Source organism: Piliocolobus tephrosceles, chromosome 5 (genome assembly GCF_002776525.5).
Source record: "Piliocolobus tephrosceles isolate RC106 chromosome 5, ASM277652v3, whole genome shotgun sequence".
Lineage (NCBI taxonomy): Eukaryota > Metazoa > Chordata > Mammalia > Primates > Cercopithecidae > Piliocolobus > Piliocolobus tephrosceles.
Genome location: NC_045438.1, coordinates 687742 through 699631, shown reverse-complemented (window position 1 = coordinate 699631; position 11890 = coordinate 687742). Strand labels below are relative to the sequence as shown.

At 40.3% G+C, this 11890-nt stretch overlaps 1 pseudogene; it reads right to left on the bottom strand.

The window, feature by feature from the left end:
* Window positions 1–7079: 7079 nt before the first annotated feature.
* Window positions 7080–7660, bottom strand: LOC111530089 (annotated as a pseudogene).
* Window positions 7661–11890: the final 4230 nt, after the last annotated feature.

Sequence of the window (11890 nt, the reverse complement as noted above, 5' to 3'; positions counted from 1 at the left end):
GGTCATGAAAGAGATCTTTTATAATTGCATCTACTGAAGTTAATTAGGCATATTATATATCATGGCTTGTTTACCATAATACTGGCTTTGTTCTTAATTGAAGTGTTATTTGGTGAGTCTGTTTAATGGAGGGTTATGTGTTTTCTTTTGTAATTCTAAAAGTCACAAAAAATTTAGCCCAGATGAATAAATGAAGTTAAAAAGCATTTGAAGAAAGAAAGGAAGTTTCCCAGTTTTTGTTAGTTTATTAAGCTAGTGGTCGCATTGGAAAGTAGTGAAAAATCTGTTTTGTTTTTAAAGGCAAAACCAGGCAACATTGCACTTGGCTTAGGTTTTGATGGGATAGTCATTTGGCTTTTAAAAATGCATCCAGAGATACTAAGGACATGCACCGACTAGGAACCGGCATGACTTGTTTCAAAGTTAAGGACACAAATATGGTTATAATATAATATCTCCACCCTACCTCCACCAATCAACCGTTTACTCCCCTGTACCTCTTTTTAGAAAACAAAACAAAACAAAACAAAATGGTATCTTTCTTGAAGACACAACTTCGCTTCCCCTGCTAGGCAAAAAAAAAAAGAAGAAGAAAAAAATTCCAAGAACCCTAGGAAGGGTGACACTTGTCCTGATTCCAACACTAAGCAGAAAGGAAACGATCTGCCCAATTAGACTCCTTCTGCCACTGCTGTTCCCTGGCACACAATGTTGATGTTAGGGCCTGAGCCTATAGATTGGTGGACAGTGGGTGTATACCGTCACTGACGTATTCTTGCTGTTATATATACATGCCAGGCCATGTATATATAATGTATACATACATAATGTATATAATAATACAGGGGTGTCCTGTATTATGTGCCAAGGTGATAGCTCTTTTTGGTTCATATCACCATGCTCAGCTACTGTTGCTGAAAGCACATAAAATGGGAGGAAAGAATATTTCAGAGGTATAAAATAGCATGTGTTACACTTCGAGACAGAAGAGGTATGGTTATGTCTAGACAGAAATACACTGGAAAACATCACTTTCTAACAGTGAATAACTTTGGACTATAGGATCATAGATGACTTTGTTTCAACTTTCTTAGTCTTCTGCAAGAAAAATGTTTAAGTACCCAAAGGAGTAAAAAATCAGTGACAGAGGAAAAAACAAAACCTAGACGTGATATTATTTTTATTTTTATTATTATTATTCTTTTTGAGATAGGTTCTCACTGTCACCCAGGCTGGAGTACAGTGGCCTAATCATAGCACTGCAGCCTTGAACTCCTGCCCTCAAACGATCCTCCCACCTCAGCCTCCTGAGTAGCTGGGACTACAGGAACACACCACTATGAATAGCTAATTTTTAATTTTAATTTTTTTTTTTTTTTATAGAGTTGGAGTCTCCCTTTGTTGTCCAGGATGGTCTTGAACTCCTGGGCTCAAGTGGTCCTCCCACCTCAGCCTTCCAAAGTGTTGGGATTATGGGCGTGAACCACTGTGCCTGGCTAGTGATATTTTAAAAAGTGTTATGGAGCAGTACTCAAGCTATATAAGAAGAAGAAAATGAAAAAATGAATTCATCAGATTTAAGGAAAACATTGATGTAGGAATCCAGGTCTCCGATAAAGCCTGGATCTGGGTACTGGCAGATTCTGTGGAGAAGGTTATAGAGAAATAAGAAGGAATATAGGGCTGAATTCAGCATGGGAGGTTTTCTCACCTGTTTTTTCTGTCTCAAACATGTCACCCACAGAGATGCCTGAGAATTTTCCTTAGTCCTTCACTCCCATCTATTTCAAGATTTTGCTTTATGTCATTGTTTTCGTGCATCTTGAATGTGATATACCAAAGTATAAGTATTTTTATGTTCATCCTGGTTGGTGTCCTCTGAACTTCTTAGATCTGTTGTTTTGTGACTTTGAGGGGAGACAACCGTCTTGCCCTGCTCAGGTGCAACAAAGCAGATAAAAACATGCAGATTATCAACTAAAGTAACTAGAATCAATCATTAACCATGCCCCTTGTCCCTCTTCCTATCTCCTTTTGGTTTTAATAGATTTTATGACTATTAAGGCATAGTAAAACCAACAGACCAGGAGATAACTGCCATTGAAAAGGTGGTTTATTATACTCTCAGATTCCAAGAGAAGGAATATAGGTCATGCCACAGAGGCTACACGGGGAAGTGCCAGGGTTGGTCCCGAAGCAGAGGGAGAGGGGAAAACCGGTGCCTGTGAGCCTTCACCATGGTTTCTATGGGAAAAATGGGCAAGGCAGGGCAATCAGGCTTAGAATGGGAGAGCCTGAAAATTCCAGTAAGTTCTGGGGCATGTGGATTGTCCCTAGTTGTCTGGCATCTAGCCCTAAGGTGATTACAGCAGGTGTATAGTGGCTTGGCGTGTGAGATAAGGGAGGTGGTTGAGGGTATAGACTCTGAATTAGTTCATTTGTATTTGAACAGTGTGCCACTGGGGAGGAGAAACCCCATTGAGAAGAGGGGGGACAAAAGGGGCAGGAGGCTAAGGCAAGATGACTCAGGCATATTATCAGGTTGTCGCAGAATTTGATGTGTCTGGCATATGCATGTAGGATAGTTAAAGCATCAAGCTTACAGAAGCTGGCAACATGGTTAATATACCCTTATCCCTCTCATCCTCTTTCCGTCTCCCTCTGGCTTTCATACCTCTGTGAAGAGGCTTATAACAAAGGTCCAGTGTACCTTGCTGATGCATAGTGGGTGGAGAGTGGTGGGAGAGTTGAAAATGGGATGGGGCAACAGGATGAATCTCCACTCTTTTTTTTTTTTTTTTTTTTTGAGACGGGGTCTCGCTCTGTCGCCCAGGCTGGAGTGCAGTGGCCGGATCTCAGCTCACTGCAAGCTCCGCCTCCTGGGTTTACGCCATTCTCCTGCCTCAGCCTCCCGAGTAGCTGGGATTACAGGTGCCCGCCACCTCGCCCGGCTAAATTTTTTTTGTATTTTTAGTAGAGACGGGGTTTCACCGTGTTAGCCAGGATGGTCTCGATCTCCTGACCTCATGATCCGCCCGTCTCGGCCTCCCAAAGTGCTGGGATTACAGGCGTGAGCCACCGCACCCGGCCGAATCTCCACTCTTGGGTGCCTCCCAGCATCCCCAGTTACCTAAAGAACTTCACTTTATTGAAGAAGTCTTTGGAAGAATTTTGTGTGTAAAATCATAGCTAAGAAAGATGTAACATTAAACTAGTGATAGCTCTGTTGTAAAAAATTACCTTAATGATGAATAATTTTAAAATCATTAAAATGCCTTTATGCATAATTTTTACTCCAAATTTGAATATTTATTAAGCTATGTATGTGTATATGTGTGTGTGTGTGTATATGGTTTAGAAAATACATATTTAGAAAATATAAGGTATATATTTTACAATCTTGTTGTATATTAAAAACATAAACCCTATATTGTATGTTTTATATTACAAATATATTTATACATATATAAATGTATAAATATTATAAGAATTAAAATGACAATGCATTTATTATACATGGTGTTGACCATTGTTACCAACCTCCAACTTTCTAAATCACGAGTCTTTTTTAAAACCTGTTTAAAGTACCACATCCTTGGGGAACTTGGGAGGAAGCCTTGCTTCCTAACAGGCTCATCCTGCTCATGGTATTGCAGGATTACACTTGCTAATCTACCTCAGGATATGGCCAGTCCTGGCCACTGGACTGCCACAGTGTTCTACAAATAAAGGCTTTTTTCTGAATATTTCTGATAACAGTACTCCTAAACCTGAGTTTTTATCTTGAGTGTCATTATCTCTCTCTTCTCCAACTCCCCATGTCCTCACATTCTGTATGCTCAATTCCTAGAATTCTATCTTGACCTGTGTTTTGAGTTTTTGCAATGGTATCCTGCCTTGCTGCTTGGATCTTCTGAAGGGTTTCTGCCAGTACAGAATCCCAGTCTTTGTACATCATAGATTTCCTAGATGGTGATGACAAGCCTGTCTCTATTGCCAGGTATCTCCTACTGTTATTATGTGTCTTGCCACCCCAAACCTGCAATTTACTAACAGATGAGTCTATTTCTAAATCTTGGACATTATCTTAAATTAAACCTTACCTTGAGTAACTAGCCATGCCTAGATGATGAGTTGTAAAATAATATACTAAGCATTCCAGCTAGTTTTGCTCTCTTCTCACACACTTTATATCAAACACATTGACTTGTTTTGCAGCCAACTGGATTCAGGGAATCACTTCTCCTGTTACATTCGGAGGAGCTGTACTTCCTCCTGTCTACAATTCATCCTTCCACTTGAGCTTTGAATTCTCACTGCTCCCTGCTTCTGAGACCTCTCACATGTGATTATTTGATAAATGTCTACCTCCCACAGTAGGCTGTAATTTTTAGGAGATCAGTGATCTTATTCTATTTTTGATTCCTATTGCACCCCTAATGCCTGGCAGACTGCCTGGCACATAGTAAGTGCTCAATAAATATCTGTTGAATAAACAAATGAAAATGCTAAGGCCCTTGAAGTATGGGACTGTATAATGTAAACTCCATCTTAGAATCTACTGTTATGTTACTCACACTCTCAAAATATATGTAAATGATGAATGAAGACACTCTTGAAGAAATATATAATTTAATGCTGTGTTAGAATTCATAGACTTCAGAAGATTAATCTTCAATTTCAGATAAAATTATTCTGCATAGAAGTTTGGACCTAAATGAAAGAGAACATATCCCTAGATAAAAGTTCAGACCAGCTCTCAATGATCTGGTGTATTCCTAGGCTCATTTTGATGGTCAATATCCACATTCCTATTTTGAAATCTGTTTAGATAATTTTCTCCTTTTCATATTGGCAACAAAACAGAATCGGTTTGATCAAAAGACTCAATGCAGTTTCTAACCATTGCACAAGTCAACAAAGGCTCACTCTGGGTTCATTTTTGGGTTAGTCCACATCTCCATCATTTATTATGGAATGTAACTGGTATTTCCTGCTTTCAAAAAGAAACTCAAGCCTCGCGCGGTGGCTCAAGCCTGTAATCCCAGCACTTTGGGAGGCTGAGACGGGCGGATCACAAGGTCAGGAGATCGAGACCATCCTGGCTAACACGGTGAAACCCCGTCTCTACTAAAAATACAAAAAACTAGCTGGGCGAGGTGGTGGGCGTCTGTAGTCCCAGCTACTCGGGAGGCTGAGTCAGGAGAATTGCGTAAACCCAGGAGGCGGAGCTTGCAGTGAGCTGAGATCCGGCCACTGCACTCCAGCCCGGGCGACAGAGCAAGACTCCATCTCAAAAAAAAAAAAAAAAAAAGAAAGAAAGAAACTCAAACCCCAATTGAAATATCAAGAACTCAAAAGGATGGAGCTGTGTTTTCTCCATTTGTAAAACAAGGAATCCTTCCTCCACAAAAATCCCAAATAAGACCTGAGGGCCTAACAACAGCAGTCCCAATTCTGTTTGCTCTGTAGCAGTGCTGTCCAGTAGAAACTTAATGCCAGTTTCTTAAATATAAGCCACATGTATAATTTAAAATTTTCTAGTATCCACACTTAAAAAACGGTCAAAGAAACGTTGAAAATGATTTTAGTAATGTATTATTAAAATGTAATGCTGTTTATTTAATTTCAAAAATATTTCAGCATTCTAAACATACAAAAAAAAAGCAGAATGTTGGAAATCATGTTTAAGCACAGGAGGTTCTTGAACTTTCATTGATGCAGTGGGTCTTCGCTTTGTTGACAATGAAAAGTTCTACAGTTTAAAAACAAATAGTTTAAAAACTACCACACTTAACTGAAAAAAAAAAAAGCAAAAACAAAAAGTAAACACTTCTGAAGCCAGCTGACCACCTTTTGTTCACAGCTAGGAATGGTAGCAGAATGCTGTGTCATTAGATACAGAAGCTAGGAATGGTAGCAGAATGCTGTGTCATTAGATACAGAAGCTAGGAATGGTAGCAGAATGCTGTGTCATTAGATACAGAAACAAGACAACCTGAAGCTAAATGAATGCACAGTGCAGTCAACAGGCCCAGCCTCATAGTGCACAGCCTGAGCTACGGCCACTCCCAAAGGCATCTTCCACCACAGTCTGAACGTCAAACAAAGAACATCAAGAGTTTGTCTTGGTTGTTTTGTTCTTTTTACAAACTATAGATATATGCAGTTGGTAACTCAGGATTTCCAGCCAATAACCATGTAGTTAACACTACGTTCCAAATTTACAAAAAAAGAAAAATGCCAGAAGCACCTTTAAATACCTGATCACACTAACAACAAAGCACACAGAGTGAGGGGAGCATGAAGTTGCCTTTTCCTTTTAAAACTATTTGGAAATATGTGCGACTTTGATGCAGTTTCAGGGCGCTCTAGACCCACTTGGCCACGTCATTGAACAGTTTCTAGTTTGAGAGACACCAGTATGATTGTAATCAAACTTTGGAATTAAAACTAATGAGGGCAACAGACACTTGTCACATAGGAGGTGTGTCAGTTACAGCTCTCCCCTACTTTAGGGCTGGGGTCCCCAAGCCCTGGGCCATAGATAGATAACAGTCAGTGGCCTGTTAAGAACCAGGCACACAGCAGGGGGTGAGTGGCCAGTGAGCAAAGCTTCATCTGTATTTACAACCACTCCCTGTGTCTCACGTTACTATCTGAGCTCCGCCTCCTGTCAGATCAGCGGCAGCATTAGATTCTCATAGGAGAGTAAACCGTGTTGTGAACCATGCATATGAGGGATCTAGGTTGTCTGCTCTTTATGAGAATCTAACTAATGCCTGATGATCGTCACTGCCTCCCATCACCCCCAGAAAGACTGTCTAGTTGCAGGAAAACAAGCTCTCCGCTCCCACTGATTCTACGTTATGGTGGTGAGTCGTATAATTATTTCATTATGTATTACAATGTAATAATAATAGAAATGAAGTGCGCAATAAACGTAATGTGTGTGAATCATCCCAAAAACCATCCCCTCACCCATCCGTGGAAAAATTGTCTTCCACAAAACTGGTCCCTGGTTCCAAAAAGGTTGGAGACTGCTGCTGTAAGGTATTCACTAGGAGACAAACAGTGTTTTAAATTTTGTACTCCTCCTCTTCCTTTTCTTCCTCCTCATTTTCTTTGTTGTCCTCTTCCACCTTTTTCCAGACAACTTTAGTGGAACCCTTTGGGCCACCAAACTTTCCTTTAGACTTACCGTAAGCAACATCCTTCTCACACTTCTTCAGCTGTGACACCTTAGTGATGGAAGGCTGCTTTTGACTGTCATTTAAGTTATTCCACATCTCACCCGGCTTTTTGACACGTCTCCAATAGAGATGTCAGGGTTTGTGGATTTGATCTGGTGGCAGAATTCTGAACAGAACAGGAAGAATCCAGATGGTGGCCTTTTGGGGGCATTAGGGTTCTTCTCGCCTCCCTTAACTGGCTCATAATTCTTCATTTCCCAATCACAGTATACTTTATCTGCCTTTGCCATTTCGTCAAATTTAGACTTCTCTTTCCCAGACGTTGTCTTCCACTTCTCAGAGCAATTCTTGGAAAATTCTGTAAAATGAATAGGGAACTCTAGATTTTTCTTTTTATGTTCTTCTCTGCCCATCTGCACAAAGGTAGACATCTTGTCCTTAGCTTTCTTCGGGTCAACTTTGTCCATCCTGACTGTATTGTTCCAATATATTTTATTTAGCTTAAAATATCAAAAAAGTCATTTCAACATGTAATCAATATGAAAATTATTGAGATATTTTACATTTTTTTCCTACGCTAAGTCTTTGCAATCTGATGTGTACTTTACACTTCAATTCAAACTAGCCAAGATTTGAGAGCTTAATCGCAAGGTGTGGCTAATGGTTACACATTGGGCAGCATAGTTCTAGAATATGCTTCTGTGCTATTGTTTCCCATACAGTTGAAAGAGATGTGCACATTTATTTCTACTGCAGTCATTGGTACTTTATAATGAGGAAAGGCCAGCTGTTGAAATCTCTGAAAAGTTTTAATAGATTCAGTAAGCAAGATCTATCCAAGTGCTTCAGTTCTCTCCAAACCTCTGCTCACTGCAGCTGCAGTTGCTAGATTAAGCTCAGCTTTGATACAATGTGACTGGGTTCATGCTGCTGCTCTGGTTGCTGCCATCATTATACAACCTGGACCAGGCTCACTGTGGCTGGACACAGGAGGAACTCTTTTCCCTTTCATGTCAAGTACAGCCGAGTGTGCTCAAGCCAAAACTGACTTGACATCTCAGTCCCACAGCTTTTGTCAGGTTCACTCACATGTATTCCTTCTGTTTTTCTTGCTCTGGGTAACTCTAACGATCAGGAAGCATCCTTCTAGACCACGTACCTGTAAATGCTAATACCTAGAATAATATATGTATGAATTTTTAAATTTATTTTTATGAGACAGGGTGTCACCATTGCCCAGGCTAGAATGCAGTGGTGTGATTATAGTCCACTGCAGCCTCAAATTCCTGTACTCGAGCAATCCTCCCTCCCACTCAGTCTTCTGAGTAGCAGGGACCACAGGTGCACACCACCATGTCTGGCTAATTTTTTAATTTTTTGTAGAGATGGGGTCTATGCTGCCCAGACTGTTTTTGAACTCCTGGACTCAAGCAGTCCTTCTGCCTTGGCCTCTCAAAGTGTTGGGAATACAGGTGTGAGCCACCCCACCACGCCCAGCTGAATACTTTTTTTTTTTTTGAGATGAAGTCTTGCTCTTGTCACCCAGGCTGGAGTGCAATGGCACGATCTTGGCTCACTGCAACATCTGTCTCCTGGGTTTAAGTGATTCTCCTGCCTCAGCCTCCCGAGTAGCTGGATTTACAAGTGCATGCCACCATGCCTGGCTAATTTTTGTATTTTTAGTAGAGATGGGGTTTTACCATGTTGGCCAGGCTGGTCTTGAACTCCTGACCTCAGGCAATCCATCTACCTTGGCCTCCCAAAGTGCTGGGATTACAGGTGTGCTCCATTGCATCCGGCCCCAAATAATATTTTTTAAATAAGGTTTTAACAGACAGGACAAATAAATTTGTGGAGAATTAATAAACCAAGGTTTAGTGTCATGAGAGTAGCATAAGTTTTCTTAAATTTTCATATGTAGTAAACCACAAAGATTATACTGTGAATTCTGATAATTTCCAGCTCATCTTTAATAAGGAGTGATTGATAGTAGATCTAACCTAAGATGATGTTGTTGATTTTTCAAATTGTGTTGCTTTACCTAATGCATCTGCCGAGTCTGCTGCTGGGAGCGCTGGGGCAGAGGAAAGAGGCAGGTGTGGATAAAGGGTGGCAAGCAGCAGGGCACTGGCTTCTCATTCTCCTCTTTTCAAACCCCCATCATCGTCTTCCATTGTTTTTCTTTGAATGCCTCTGGGCAAGATCTGGTATGAATAAATGGTTTCTGTGCCCAATTTTTAAAAGCTCACCTACCTAAGGGAATTGTCTCTGTTTTGATTCAGTCTGTATATTTTTTGTGCTCCCCATATTACATTTGTATCCTGCCATTTGTGCTGAGATGTCCACTTTTTGCTTAGAGGCTTTACTACTAAGTACTCTCTTTGCTTGTGCAACTGTTCAAAGAAAAATCTTTCAGTACCACATATTTTAAGCTCATTTTTATTGTGTGTGTGTGTGTGTGTGTGTGTGTGTGTGTGTGTGTGTGTGTTTCTTTGGCTTTCTCTTTGTTTAAGTAATATTCTTACTGTGGGGGAAGAAACTAAATAGAAAAAAGGACATAAAAGTCATCCATAATCGCATCACACAGAGATAAAAATGTTAACATTTTGATAAATTCCTCCTGAATTTTAGTTCATGTACATTTTAAACTAAATTTGAACCATCTTTTATGTGGTTATCATTATTGTGTTCTTGTGTCTATTTCATTAAAGCATAATCATTATTAACTTTAAAATTCCTTTTTTAAAAAAATTTTAAATTATATTTTAAATTCTGGGGTACATGTGCAGAACGTGAAGGTTTGTTACATAGGTATACATGTGCCATGGTGGTTTGCTGCACCCATCAGCCCGTCATCTACATTAGGTATTTCTCCTAATGGTATCCCTCCCCTACCCCACCCCCAACCCCTGACAGGCCCCCGTGTGTGATGTTCCCCTCCTTGTGTCCATGTGTTCTCATTGTTCTACTCCCACTTATGAGTGAGAACCTGCAGTGTTTGGTTTTCTGTTCTTGTGTTAATTTTCTGAGAATGATGGTTTCCAGCTTCATCCATGTCCCTGCAAAGGGCATGAACTCATCCTTTATATGGCTGCATAGTATTCCATGGTGCATATGGGTCACATTTTGTTTATCCAGTCTAACACTGATGGGCATTTGGGTTGGTTCCAAGTCTTTGCTATTGTGAATAGTGCCACAATAAGCATACACGTGTGTGTGTCTTTATAGTAAAATGATTTATCATCCTTTGGGTATATACCCAGTAATGGGATCACTGGGTCAAATGGTATTTCTAGTTTTAGATCCTTGAGGAATCGCCACACTGTCTTCCACAGTGGTTGAATTAATTTACACTCCACCAACAGTGTAAAAGCGTTCCTATTTTTCCACATCCTCTCCAGCATCCGTTGTTTCCTGACTTTTTAATGGTCACCATTCTAACTGGTGTGAGATGATATCTCACTGTGGTTTTGATTTGCATTTCTCTAATGACCAGTGATGTTGAGCCTTTTTTCATATATTTGTTTGCTGCATAAATGTCTTATTTTGAGAAGTATCTGTTCACATTCTTTGCCCGCCTTTTGATGGGTTTGTTTGCCAAGACCAGCTTGGTAGTGGAGACCCTAACCCAGCAGCGCTAAAGGAATTAAAGACACACACACAGAAATACAGAGGTGTGAAGTGGGAAATCAGGGGTCTCACGGCTTTCAGAGCTGAGAGACCCGAACAGAGATTTTACCCGCATTATTTATTAACAGCAAGTCAGTCATTAGCATTGTTTCTGTAGATATTAAATTAACTAAAAGTATCCCTTATGGAAAACGAAGGGATGGGCCGAATTAAAGGAATAGGTTGGGCTAGTTAACTGCAGCAGGAGCATGTCCTTAAGGCACAGATCACTCATGCTATTGTTTGTGGCTTAAGAAGGCCTTTAAGCAGTTTTCCTCCCTGGGTGGGCCGGGTGTTCCTCGCCCTCATTCTCATAAACCCACAACCTTCCAGTGTGGATGTTATGGCCGTCATGAACATGTCACAGGGCTGCAGAGATTTTGTTTATGGCCAGTTTTGGGGCCAGTTTATGGCCAGATTTTGGGGGGCTTGTTCCCAACAGTTGTTTGTTTTTTTCTTGTAAATTTGTTTAAGTTCTTTGTAGATTTTGGATATTAGCCCTTTGTCAGATGGATAGATTGCAAAAATTTTCTCCCATTCTGTGGGTTGCCTGTTCACTCTGATGATAGTTTCTTTTGCTGTGCAGAATGTCTTTAGTTTAATTAGATCCCATTTGTCAGTTTTGGATTCTGTTGCTATTGGTTTTGGTGTTTCAGTAATGAGGTCTTTGCCCATGCCTACGTCCTGAATGGTATTGCCTAAGTTTTCTTCTAGGATTTTTATGGTTTTTGGTCTACATTTAAGTCTTTAATCTATCTTGAGTTAATATTTGTATAAGATGTAAGAAAAGGATCCAGTTTCAGCTTTCTGCATATGGCTAGCCCGTTTTCCCAATACCATTTATTAAGTAGGGAATCATTTCCCCATTGCTTGTTTTTGGCAGGTTTTCCAAAGATCAGATGGTTGTAGATGTGTGGTGTTATTTCTGAGGCCTCTGTTCTGTTCCATTGATCTATATATCTGTTTGGTACCAGTACCATGCTGTTTTGGTTACTGTAGCATTGTAGTATAGTTTGAAGTCAGATAGC